General features: G+C 47.1%; 1 protein-coding gene across 1 annotated transcript in view; it reads right to left on the reverse strand.

Moving 5' to 3' along the window:
- LOC147096019 (early estrogen-induced gene 1 protein-like) overlaps nucleotides 1–12,033 on the reverse strand; it is a 46,676-nt gene extending 34,643 nt beyond the window's left edge. Inside the window, exons 1-2 of the mRNA XM_085974984.1 lie at nucleotides 11,089–12,033; nucleotides 10,856–10,985 (exon numbers count right to left, since the gene is read on the reverse strand). The gene's annotated coding sequence lies outside the window, so the exon portion shown is untranslated. The remainder of the gene's footprint in view (nucleotides 1–10,855; nucleotides 10,986–11,088) is intronic.
- Nucleotides 12,034–14,156: the final 2,123 nt, after the last annotated feature.

Below are 14,156 nucleotides of genomic sequence, written 5' to 3' on the forward strand. Positions count from 1 at the left end.
TTGGAAGGTGTCCTCGTACAGGAAACAGAGAGAGTAAGCATGCAGGTACAGCAAGCCATTAGGAAGGCAGTGGCATGTTGACCTTTATTGCAAGGGGGTTTGCAGTACAAGAATAAGGAAGTCTTGCTACAATTGTACAGGGCTTTGGTGAGATCACACCTGGAGTACTGTGCACAGTTTTAGTCTCCTTATCTGAGGAAGGATATACTTGCCTTGGAGGCGGTGCAACAAAGGTTCACTAGATAGATTTCTGGGATGAGAGTTGTCCTATAAAGGAGTGATTGAGTAGATTGGGCCTACACTTTCTGGAGTTTGTAATGAATGAGAGGTGATCTCATTGAAACATATAAGATTCTGAGGGGGATTGACAGGGTAGATGCTGAGAGTATCTCAGGAACAGCACTTCATCTTCCAATTAGGCACTGTGCAGCCTTCTGGACTCAATATCGAGTTCAACAATTTCAGATCATAACCTCGGCCCCCATTACATTTTTACTTATATTTTTTCCCACCCCTTTGTTTTGGGTCTTAACTTCCCTCCCCCCCCAACTTTTCCTTTTTTTTTTCTCTCTTCTCTCTCCCACATGGCAGCTGTCTCTTATCCTGCCAGTACACTTCACACCTAATCTCAGCTGTCTTTTGTCTCCACTGTCCTATTAGCATCTCGTCTGGTTTTGAATACCTCTTAATGTCTCTTTACTTCTTTTGTTCTATCGCAGCCCTGCCTTCGATCTATTTTATTTCCTTTCCAGTTTTGAAAAAGGGTTTCAACCCAAAAAGTCAACTCTAATTTCTCTCCACGGATGTTGCCTGACCTGCTGAGTTTTTCCAGCATTTTCTGTTGTTATTTTAGATGCTGAGAGGCTGTTTCCCCTGGCTGGAGAGTCTAGAACCAGGGGGCATAGTCTCAGGATAAGGGGTCAGCCATTTAAGACTGAGATGGAGGAGGAATTTCTTCACTCAGAGGGTTGTGAATCTTTGCAATTCTCTACCTCAAAAGGGCTGTGGATGCTCAGTCGTTGAGTATATTCAAGACTGAGATAGATTGATTTCTGGACTCTAGTGGAATCAAGGAATATGGAGATCAGGTGGGAAAGTGGAGTTGAGGTTGTAGCTCAGCCATCATCTTATTGAATGGCAGACTACTGCTCCTAATTCTTATGTTCTTAGAAGATAAGCCATGCTTGCTCCTCGTGGCACTTGGAAACCAACCTTTTGTATCTTGGAAAGCCTGTTGCTCCGAGATACAAAGAAGTTTTATTATTAACCCTTAACTCTCCCATGATGTTCCAAGATGAGGGAATACAATTACGTGGATAGCTGAGAGAAGCTGGGGTTGTTCTCCTCAGAGAGAAGATTGGATAGAGGTGTTTAAAATCATGAAGGATTCGGATAAAGTAAATGAAGAGAAATTGTTTCCAATTGCTGAAGGGCCAATAACCAGAGGGCACAGATTTAAGGTGATTGACAAAAGAACCGGGGCGACGTGAGGAAAACCATTTTTATGCAACGAGTGATTAGGATTTGGAATGCACTGCCTGATAGGGTGGTGGATACAGATTAAATAGTAGCCGTCAAAAAGGGAATTGGATAAATACTTCAAGGAGAACAAAAATTGCAGGGATATGGGGAAAGAGGGGGGAGCGGGACTAACTGGATGCTCTTCGAAAGAGCCGGCCGTACTATTCTGATTCTATGGCCAACAATGCCACAACCAGCAATGTGATCATGACCAGATAATCCATTTTTAATTATTTTGGTTGAGGGATAAAATATTGGCCAGAACACCGGCCGGGGAGAACTCCCCTGTTACGGGATCTTTTCCGTCCACCCGAGAGGGCAGATGGCACCTCCGACAGCGCAGCGCTCCCTCGGTACTGGCAATGGAATCGTCAGCCTAGATTATGTGCTCAAGTCCCTGGAGCGGGCCTCAAACACAGGACCTTCTGACTCAGGGGCCAGTGCGGTATGTTCCAGTTCTTCAGAAATGCCTCAAAGCATGTAATTAAAAATTCACCTATAATTAATTACTTTGAAGTGCAGTGAGCCTTGTTTTCTTGGTAAATGTGCTAACCATTTTGAAACATAACAAAAAAGATGACGTGGCCTACTAACTGAGCCACAAACTGACACCCAAGCAGAGGGCACATAGGTGGGACAAAATACCATGTTAACATAATGAAATCAGTGTGCCAAGTCTGTCACACTTTGTTTTGGAGGGGGGGGGGGGGGTGGTGTAGGGGCACTTGCAAATCTTGTGTGTCGCAATTGCACTTCATTGGAGGGAATTTCAGATTTGCATATATTCCACAACAAATCCTGATTTACACCATGCAGGAACCAAACCCACCCCCACCTCAACCAACCTCTAGACTTGACCATTCCAACACACTCCTGACTGGCCTCCCACATTCTACCCTACGTCAACTTGAGGTCATCCAAAACTCTGCTGCCCATGTCCTAACTCGCACTAAGTCCCATTCACCCATCACCCCCTGTGCTTGCTGACCTACATTGGCTCCCGGTTAAGCAGCGCCTCAATTTTAAAATTCTCATCCTTGTTTTCAAATCCCTCCATGGCCTTGCCCCCCCTCCCTATCTCCGTAACCTCCTCCAGCCCTACAACCCTCAGAGATATCTGCGCTCCTCCAATTCTGGCCTCCAGAGCATCCTCGATTTTAATCGCCCCACCATTGGTGGCCGTGCCTTCAGCTGCCTGGGCCCTAAGCTCTGGAATTCCCTCCCTAAACCTCTATCTCCCTCTCCTCCTTTAAGGCACTCCTTAAAACCTCCCTCTTTAACCAAGTTTTTGGTCATTTTCCCTAAAATCTCCTTATGTGGCTCGGTGTCAAATTTTGTTTGATAATCGCTCCTGTGAAGTGCCTTGGGACGTTTTACCATGTTAGAGGCGCTATATAAATTCAAGTTGTTGTTGGAATTTCAGATGTGCACCTATTCCACAAGTCCAGATTTACACAGAGCAGGAGTCAAAAACCCCCTCTCCCCCCGCCCCTCTAGCCAACAGGAAGTCGCAAAACCTACAAAACAAAAAATGGGCAACAGCTTCCAATTTTTTTTTTGAAAAGCAAATACCAAATCGATGCAAATATTTTTCACCAAAACAATGTGTTTGTTGTTCTGGCAGCAACCGATCTGGCATAAAGCTCAAAGCCAACTTCTTGCTTAATAAACACACAAAAATAAGGTTACGTACAGTCTATTCCCAATAATTCCAAAGTCATTTCTGAGATAGAGGTGATGCTTTTCTATGCTAATTATAGAATCTTACATCACAGGAGGCCGCCATTTGGCCCATCGTGCCTGTGCCGGCCCTTTGAAAGAGCGATCCAATTAGCCCCACTCCCCCCTGCCCTTACCCCCATAACCCTGCAAATTTCACTTTTTCAAGTATTTATCCAATTCCCTTTTGAAAGTACGATAGCAAAATACTGCAGATGCTGGAAATCCGAAATAACCGTGTCCGTTCTAGCTCCTGCACTTCTGCCCTCACCCCTGCCCCCCGCCGGAAACACGATAGGGTTCCCCTTGTCCTCACCTTTCACCCCAACCAGCCTCCACATTCAACGGATCATCCTCCGCCATTTCCGCCACCTCCAAAGTGATCCCACCACCAAACGCATCTTCCCCTCCCCTCCCCTTTCAGCATTCCGTAGGGACCACTCCCTCCGAGACACCCTAGTCCACTCCTCTATCACCCCCAGCACCCCTTCCCCTTCGCCTGGCACCTTCCCGTGCAAGCGCAGGAGATGCAACACCTGCCCTTATACCTCCCCCCTTCCCACTGTCCAGGGCCCCAAACACCCCTTCCAGGTGAAGCAGCGATTTACTTGCACTTCTTGCAATTTAATATACTGTATTCGCTGCTCACGATGTGGTCTCCTCTACATTGGGGCGACCAAACGCAGATTGGGTGACCGCTTTGCGGAATACCTCCGTTCAGTCTGTAAGGATGACCCCGAGCTTCTGGTCGCCTGTCATTTTAATTCACCGCCCCATTCCCACTTGGACCTCACTGTACTCGGGCTCTTGTATTGTTCCACGGAAGCTCAGCGTAAGCTCGAGGAACAGCACCTCATCTTTCAATTAGGCACTTTACAGCCTTCCGGACTCAATATCGAGTTCAACAATTTCAGATCATAACCTCGACCCCCATTACATTTTTACTTATATTTTTTATCCACACCTTTGTTTTGGCCCTCCCCCCTTTTTTCGCTCCCACATGGCAGCTGTCTCCCATTCTGCCAGCGCATTTCACACCTAATCTAGAGCCGTCTTTTGTCTCCACCAGTCCTATCACCATCTCGTCTCATTTTGAATACCTCTTAATGTCTCTTCACTTCTCTTTTGTTCTCTCCCAGCCTGGCCTCTTAATCTATTTCATTTCCTGTGCTTCTCCAGTCTTGACAAAGGGTTTTGACCCGAAACGTTGACTATTTTCTCTCCACGGATGTTGCCTGGCCTGCTGAGTTTTTCCAGCATTTTCTGTAGTTATTTCCCTTTTGAAAGTGACTATTGAATCTGCTGCCACCACCCTGCCAGGCAGCGCGTTCCAGATCACCACAACTCACCACGGAAAAATATTTCTCCCCCTCTGGTTCTTTTGCCAATTGCCTTAAATCTGTGCCCTCTGGTCACCCACCCTCCTGCCACTGGAAACAGTTTCTCATTATTTACTCCATCACAACCAGTTCATGATTTTTGAACGCAAAAAGGCTTTTTGTTGTAAAACTTTGTAAAAAAAAATTAAGTAGCTAATAATTTGAATTAAGCAATTTCAAATAACAACAGAGGGATTTAATAGCTCCAAATCTGAATTATCAGCTGATTTGAATAAAGACGTTGCGCGCACAAATTTAAAAAAAAAATTCTTTAGGAGGTGGGCGTCGCTGGCAAGGCCAGTATTTATTGCCCATCCCTGGTTACAACTGAGTGATGCTCGGCCACCTCAGAGAGTGAAAGACTTGCATTTCTACAGCGCCTTTCATGACGTCCCAAAGCGCTTTACAGCCAATTTGGTGCAATAGGCTCTGAACAGGTTTCAATGTGAGCATATTCTGCCTCAGTGGCCCCCGGACATTTGGGCCCCCGCATCCCATCACTTGTTGCCCCCGTGAGAGACCCCTGCTGACTAATGTTCCTTTTAAGCATTGTGAAGTGGCTTTTCACAGAATCACAGAAACCCCACAGTGCAGATAGAGGCCATTTCGGCCCATCGAGCCTGCACCAACACATATCCCACCCGATCCCCGTAACCCCACGTATTTAATCCCCCTAACACTAAGGGTCAATTTATCATAGCCAATCAACCTAACCCACACATCTTTGGACTGTGGGAGGAAACCGGAGCAGCCGGAGGAAACCCACGCAAACACAGGGAGAATGTGCAAACTCCACACAGACAGTCGCCCGAGGCCGGATTCGAACCCGGGTCCCTGGCGCTGTGAGGCAACAGTGCTAACCACTATGCCACCGTGTCTTAAAATAGAAAAAAAAGCAGCGCTCGCCCGGAATTTTGAACGGCTCCCGCAGCTCCATTAAAGTTGCCGAGCGGGCCCCCCCCCAAACAAAAAAATACATAACATAAACAGAAGATAGGAGCAGGAGTAGGCTATTCGGCCCCTCGAGCCTGCTCCGCCATTCAATGCGATCATGGCTGATCATCCAAATTCAGTAGCCTGTCCCTGCCTTCTCCCCATATCCCTTGATCCCTTTAGCCTTAAGAAATATATCCAACTCTTTCTTGAATAATTCCAAGGGAACACTGCTGCTGAGTGAGTGTCTCTGAGGCTCCACTCATGGCCTACTGAGCTGGAATCAGGAACTGACCGAGTGAGGAACTGCAGGCACGGACCCGCGTCCCATCTCTCCACGGTGCAGCAGTGCCAAGATCGGCATGGCAACGGTCTCCCTGGCGATGGTAGCGGCGCCCTCAACCTCAGGCCTACCAGTGGCCACATCACCATGGCGACCGCGCTCCTGCAAGCAGCCTGTTGCACCAGGCCCCTGTCTGCGCGCTCCACTCCAGTGACGGCAAACACCTGGCACCGCGGGTGGGCAAGAGTTCAGCTGGCGCTGCCCGTCCCCACCGACTGATTTATTAAAACCTTAAGCAGTGTTTTCATGCTCTCCGGCAGGCTCCTGCCCTGTACAGTGGGATTTTTTTTTTTTTACCCCAGTTCTGACGAAAGGTCATCGACCTGAAACATTAACTCTCTCTCTCTCTCTCTCTCTCTACAGATGGCCTGACCTGCTGAGTATCTCCAGCATTTTCTGTTTTTATTTCAGATTTCCAGCATCTGCAGTATTTTCTTTTTGTATTTATGTTTATTTACCCATTGGGCGGCCCTTCCTTACCTCCCCTCATGTGGCCATTCTTAATACGCGAGCTTAGATAGTGAGTGTCCACGGGCTGGTCGACCACGGAGAGCATCACAGCCGAGCAAGATCCTGTCTTCACCCAACATCCACACATGCAAAGTTTCCAGCAAGGAGCCGGGGGGGGGGGGGGGCGGGTGGTGGGGGGGTCATCACTGGACAGAGATCAGGACTGGGAACCTATCTAACCCAAGGGTGCTGAAGCCCACTCCGAACAGACTGTGGATTGGATCTGGGTCCTTCTTGATCTGTGTTCTATTTGGTCTTGAACGAAACAGAAAGAATTTATACAGCACCTTTCATGACCTCAGGACATCCCAAAGCGCTGTAAAGCCCATTGAGAACTGTGAAGTGTAGTCGCTGTTATAATGTAGGAAACACGACAGCCAATTTGCACACAGCAAGCTCCCACAACGTGACAATGACCAGATAATCTGTTTTAGTGATGCTGGTTGAGGGATAAACATTGGCCCAGGACACTGTTCTTCGAAATAGTGCCATGGGATCTTTTAGGCCCACTGAGAGCAGACAGGGTCTCGATTTGACGTCTCACCTGAAAGCCGGCACCTCCGACAGTGCAGCACTCCCTTAGTACTGCACAGGGAGTGTCGGCTTAGATTATGTGCTATAGCCTCTGGAGTGGGACCTGAACCCACGACCTTCTGACTCAGAGGCGAGGGTGCTACCCACTGAGGCTAAAGGTTGACTTGGCCACAAAGTAGTCATCAACTCCTGACAAGTGCTCACTATTACAAGGGGGGGGCATCACTAAAACAATTGGGACAGCACAAACAAGAAATGCAGGGAGGGTTTTAGATGGTCAACCAGGGGCCAGAACCTCTGGCACTGCGCGTATATAGGAACAAGAGGAGGCCATTCAGCTCCTCCAGCCTGTTCCTCCATTCAATTAGATCATGGCTGATCTGTATCTTAACTCTATCTACCTGCCTTGGTTCTGTAACCCTTGTCTAACAAAAATCTATCAATATCAGTTTTGACATTTCCAATTGACCCCCAGCCTCAACAGCGTTTTGTGGGGGGGGGGGGGGGGGGGGGGGAAAAAAGAGTTCCAGATTTCCACTACCCTTTGTGTGAAGAAGTGCTTCCTGACATCAGCCCTAAACGGCCTGGCTCTCATTTTAAGGTTATGTCCCCTTGTTCTGGACTTCCCCCCACCAGAGGAAATGATTTCTCTCCATCTACCCTATCAACCAACCTTTAATCATCTTAAACACCTCCATTGGATTGTCCCTCAATCACCCGTCGAAACTATTGCCGTTTCTTAACCATTGTCGAACTTTCCATTGAGCATTTGGAGGTGGGCAAGAGGGGGAGCGGGCAGAGGATTCCTCTTTCTATTGTCCCCACCAAATTTTGGCGTCATGATATTCTAACGTTTGGGGATTGCTTAGTTATAAACCGGGAACGCCGGAAATCTGGAAGGAACACAGAAAATGCTGGGAATGCATTGCACAAACCATCTAAAAGAGGAGCTGCTGAAGAGACTGCCACCGCACCCCCCCCCCCCACCTGAAATTTTAACCTGGCTTTCACCTTCAGGCTGTTTATTTTGTCAGCTTGGCACATTTGGTAGAAATCTGGAGCCAGAAGGTTGTGGGTTCAAATCCCACTCCAGAGACTGGAGCACAAAAATCTAGGCTGACACTCCAGTGCAGTACTGAGGGAGTGCTGCACTGTCGGAGGTGCCGCCTGCTCACTCAGGTGGACATAAAAGATCCCTCGGCCACCATTTTTCGAAGAAGAGCAGGGGGGGGGAGTTCTCCCCGGTGCCCTGGCCAGTATTTATCCCTCAACCAACATCACTAAAGCAGATTATCTGTTCATTTACCATATTGCTGTTTGTGGTACCTTGCTGTGCGCAAATTGGCTGCCACATTTCCTACATTACAACAGTAATACACTTCAAAAAAGTATTTCAGTGGCTGTAAAACACTTTGGGATGTCCTGAGGTCACGATAAGCACTATATAAATGCATGCCATTCAGCCCATCACACCTGTGTTGGCTTGCTAAAGGAGCTAGCTACTGTCATAGGAAGATCAGAACAGGAGGAGGCCATTCAGCCCCTCGAGCCTGTTCTGCCATTCAATGAGATCATGGCTCATCTGCCATCTAACTCCATATACCCGCCTTTGGCCCATATCCCTTAATACCTTTGGTTAACAAAAACCTATCAATCTCCGATTTAAAATTAACAATTGACCCAGCATCAATTGCCATTTGCCGAAGAGAGCTCCAAACTTCAACCACCCTTTGTGTGTAGAAGTGTCCTAATTTCACTCCTGAAAGGCCTGGCTCTAATTTTTAGACCATGCCCCAGAGTCCTAGACTCCCCAACCAGCAGAAATAGTTTCTCTCTATCTACCCTATCAGTTCCCTTTAATATCTTGAAAACTTCCATCTGATCACCCTTTAACCTTCTAAATTCCAGGGAATTCAACCCTAGTTTGTGTGTAATCTCTCCTCGTAACTTAACCCTTAGGCCATATCCTGCATACCCTTTTAGATTGTTTTCTTTTTCAAATATCTATCCACTTCCCTTTTCAAAGCTATGCTGGATTCTGCTCCTGCCATTGATTCTGAGGGTGTGTGCTACTTTCAGAGTTGCTGTCCTCCATGAGGTCTTAAACCGAGGCTCTCTCTGCCTGTACCTGTGGGGTCTGATGGGGATTGACAGGGTAGAGGTTGTTTCCCCTGGCCGGAGTGTCTAGAACCAGGGGGCATAATCTCAGGATAAGGGGTCGGCCATTTAAGACTGAGATGAGGAAGAATTTCTTCACTCGGAGGGTTGTGAATCTTTGGAATTCTCTGCCCCAGGGGGATGTGAATGCTGAGTCATTGAGTATATTCAAGGCTGAGATAGGTAGATTTTTGGACTCTAGGGGAATTAAGGGATATGGAGAGCGGGCAGGAAAGTGGAGTTGAGGTCGATGATCAGCCATGATCTTATTAAATGGCGGAGCAGGCTCGAGGGACCGTATGGCCGACTCCTGCTCCTAATTCTTATGTTCTTATGTCTGTTGCAGTATTAGTGAGCAGAACAACACACCCATGTCCTGGCCAACATTTCTTTCATAACCATCACTTGCATTTATATAGCACCTTTAACATCCCAAGGCGCTTCCCAGGAGGGTAACCGGACAAAATCTGACACCGAGCCACATAAGGAGATATTAGGACAAAAGAGGTAGGTTTTAAGGAGCATCTTAAAAGGAGTAGAGTGAGGTAGAGAGGTTTAGGGAGGGAATTCCAGAGCTTGGGGCCTAGGTGGATGAAGGCACAACCACCAATGGTGGGACAAAGGAAGTGGGGGGGATGGACAATTGAGCTTCATTGCTGTTTATAGGGCCGTACACTGGTGCAGAGTGGATGGTGTCAATATAACAGTCAATCACTGTAGGAAGCACTTTGAGGCATCTCTCAGCCTGACAAGGTACTGTCTAGATGGTGTGATATTTATTACCAGTCGATCTCCTGTGGTGAATACCAATCGTAGTCTTCAGGCAAAGTGGGGTTAGACAGTGGGGGATAATTGAATCAAGGCACGCAGACATAATCCAGGCCCCATTTTAAAATTGTACTATTTTAATGCAATATATTTTTATTTGATATTATTTTAAAGTTAAATAGCAGCACTTAAGGCAATTTGGGAAGCAGCGAGAAGTAGTGTCGGTTGGAGCCTAAGTGTTTCTCTGCTACAGAGGCTGAGGAGCTGGGAGATGTAGAACCAGCGCCCATTACTGGCAGGAGGGCACAATGACAGCGTGACCAGTTTACATAAACAGGTCTCATTAAATTCCTGGGCCCATTTATATAATGGGAAACGCAAAGTGTGACAAAAGTGTGACAACGGGAAGAAAGTAAAGGTGATCATTATTAGGTAGATTTAATGCCAGGCGTCAGCCGTGGCTCAGTGGGTAGCACCCTTGCCTCAGAGTCAGACAGACAGTCTGTGGGTTCACTCCAGAGACTGGAGCGCATAAATCCATGCCGACACTCCCAGTGCAGTGTTGAGGGAGTGCTGCACTGTCGGAGGTGCTGTCTTTCAGATGAGACGTTAAACCGAGGCCCTGTCTGCTCTCTCAGGTGGACGTAAAAAATGCCATGGCACTATTTCGAAGAAGAGCGGGGGGCGTTCTCTCCCTCAACCAACATCACTAAAACAGATGATCTGGTCATCATCACATTGCGGTTTGTGGGAGCTTGCTGCGCGCAAATTGGCTGCCGCGTTTCCCACATTACAACAGTGACTCCACTTCACAAAATACTTCATTGGCTGAAAAGCGCTTTGGGATGTCCCGAGGTCAGGAAAGGTGTTGTATTTCATTTACTTATTTTAGTTTAGGCAGGATCCAAAATTTCAACAAAGAAAAAGCACACACACACACACACACAAATAAATGAAAATAGGAGAAGTAAGGACAATTAAATCTCTTTACCTGGAGGACTGGTCGGTGAAGGTTCCCCGTGGAGGAGGCGGATCTTACAGAAGAGGATGCCATTCACGAAAGGCACGGCTGAGAGCTCCTCGAGGGTCAGACTGACTAGAAACTTAAACTTTTTTCTCTTCTGCAGAAAAGCCATCGAGGAGGAGGACGAGGAAATTTTTTAAAAAACCACAGCAGAAAATTCAAAGGATCTCTCTCCCACGCCGACCACCAAATATACTCACACACAATCCTGCTCACTGGGTCCCAATGTCACTTTCGATTGCGGAAACTCTCCAGGTCTAAATGTTTCCCGTTTCGGACCAGCTGGGAATATAGGGGAAAGAGCACCAACTCCTAACCAGTGAAGTCAAAGAGTGATTTAAAAAAAATAAACAAACAAATGCTTTGAGCCGATCGGGCAGCAACAATTCGGTCAATAAACTTGATTTCAAAAAACAAGTCCGGAGCAGTCTCAGAGAAAGTGCCTCTTTATAAATGCACTTAAAACCGGCCCATCTACTCTCTCTCTCAATCTTTCCCGAAAGAAGCGCTTTAAATACAAGAGCCCCGTCTATTTATATATTTATTACATATACATAAAGTACTTGGCTCAAGTCATTGTCGATTTCTGGTCGATGTAAAACTGACACGAGTGTGGGAAGGAGCTGCTGCTGGTGAATCCCAGGCCCCCTTTCACTTCTAGAGAGCTTGTGAATTAGTCATCAAGCCGGCTTGATTCCCCCTCCTCTCTGTTGCGCCAGTCTCATGACAGCCAAGATTTCAGTTTGAACGCTGTAAAGACCCACGTTTCCCCAACGGGGTTGGGCTCCATTCTGCCCCTTGCTGCTGATTGGGGAGCTCAAGGCGGGCAGGACCGGCCCTGGGAAATTTCCGCTTCTTTCTCTGGCTCACTGGCACGTCAGTCAGGCGAGGGTCACATTGCCAGTAACTCAATTGCATTCACTGCATAGCAGAGTGCTCACTCAGTCAAGGATCAGATAGTAACCCGGGCTACCGCCCAGCCCTGATGGGTTCAACGAACTTTATTCAAATGCGTGATTTTTATTTTTTTGGATTTGTTTAATTGGATATACACTTGAAAAGGGGAGGAAAAAAATGCAGGGCTGTGGGGAAGGGGGTGGGGGCTAGTGAGACTAATTGGGTAGCTCTTTCAAACAGCCGGCAGGGGCACGGTGGGGCGAATGGCCTCTTTCTGTGCTGTCTGATTGCAGTCATAAATCAGCCTGGGCTCAGTGGGTAGCGCTCTCTCTCTCGCCTCTGAGTCAGATGGTCGTGGGTTCAAGCCCCACTTCAAGAGACTGGAGCACAAAATCTAGGCTGACGCTCCAGCGCGAGTGCTGAGGGGAGCGCCGAAAATAAACTATTCCTTCAGGTGTGTGCTCCTGTAACTGGCTGGCGTGAATTTAATCCCCCAAAGGTCAGTGGCAAAGGATAGAATTTTGTTTCGCACAGTGTGTTGCCTGGACGTAGAGATGCCCCACCAGAAATAGCAGAATCCAGAATAATAGCTTCTAAAAAATATAAATATTTAAATATACCAATACAAATAGTTAGAAAATTTTAAAGGGGACGAAAACAGTACTAAGTGGATATCCCTTTAAGAAAGCCGACGCAGCTGTGATGGGCCGAATGGCCTCCTTCTGTGCTGTAAAATTCAACTAAATAATTGGCATCAGTGCTCATGGGTTAGAGAGCAGATGAATTAGACAGGGTTCCTGCTCCTGATCACTGTCCAGTGAGCACTGCTGAAAAGGGGACGTGTGTGGATTTTGGATGAGGACATGATCGGACACAGTCCCTGCATCACATGCTGGACAGACCAAAGGTCCCTGGTTCCGTTCTGAGTGAACTGATCTCAGATGGTGCGGGTTTATCTATCTATCTATATTTAAAAAAAACTAACACCTGTGCACACTCCCTGTCAAATTCTCCCATTATAAATTCCTTTGACCACTGTTTATAATGAAAACTATCTATGTAAACTTGTCACGAGGTAATGGCACCCTCTGCCCAGTGGAGGCGCTGCAACATCACCACTGGCGGGAGGGTGTAATTACAGTGTCACAAGTTTACATAGGCAGTTGCCATTGTATGTACAAAGGAAATTATAATGGGAAATATTAAAATAAGGACAGAGTGTGACATGAATCTTGTCATTCATGTGGAAATGACTTATGATGTAATACTAGGCGGCCTGCTGGTGGCGCTGTCCAGGGAGAGTATAAACACTCGGGCATGGGCCCAGCTTGCTCAGGACATTCTTTAACAGGAACTAGTGAAGGACACAACTAGATCTCCATGTTGTAAAACAGTTGATTAAAGCCTTGTTTAATACTCAGACCAACTGCCTAGTCATTTTCTTATGTCAGTATGACTTTAAAATGACGATTGGATTATGTCTGTGTGTTCTGGTCCAATTAATATTTGCCCTCTAACCCCACTTCACCTGAAGACTACTTGGTGTCAACTCCTTGTGTGCAAAACCATGGCAGCTTGACTAATGTAAAGAAAGAAAGACTTATATATTTATATAGCACCTTTCACGACCTCAGTACGTCCCACAGCGCTGTACAGCCAATGAAGTACTTTGTTTGAAGTGCAGTCATTGTTATAATGTAGGAAATGTGGCAGCCAATTTGCGCACAGCAAGCTCCCATGAACAGCAATGTGATAACAACCAGATAATCTGTTTTAGTGATGTTAATTGAGGGATAAATATTGGCCAGGACACCAGGGATAACTTCCCCGCTCTTCTTCGAAATATTGTCATGGGATCATTTACGCCCACCTGAGAGAGCAGACGGGGCCTCGGTTTAACACCTCATCCGAAAGATGACACCTCCAACTGTGCAGCGCTCCTTCAGTACTGCACTGGAGTGTCAGCCTGGATTTTTGTGCTCAAGTCTCTGGGGTGGGACTCTGAACCCACAACCCTCTGACTCAGAGGCCAGAGTGCTACCCACTGAGCCACGGCTAACACTGATAAAAGTGAATATTGATAAAACGTTTGCTGAAGTTTTGTTGGTTTCCATACACAGTCCGTGCATGAGTTGGCGGATCTCAGCCAGAGCAACATTAGAGGGGGGGAAGGGGGGGCGCCATGACATCTGATCTTTGCACTCATTCCTGATCATTAGCCCATGATGTTCTCCTGGAAACTGCATGTTAAGGATTGCTCTGCCTGGGCTGTGAAAGCCTCCATGCCCAACGGTCACATTGACACTCACTGGGTGTGGTGCCTCTGGGCGGCAGCAGCTTGCGATATCCATAGTCCAGCAACAAGATAAAG

The sequence above is a fragment of the Somniosus microcephalus genome, unplaced genomic scaffold, assembly GCF_052327205.1.
Source record: "Somniosus microcephalus isolate GS21.2 unplaced genomic scaffold, FLI_Smic_1.0 unresolved_chr1, whole genome shotgun sequence".
In the NCBI taxonomy this organism is placed as follows: domain Eukaryota; kingdom Metazoa; phylum Chordata; class Chondrichthyes; order Squaliformes; family Somniosidae; genus Somniosus; species Somniosus microcephalus.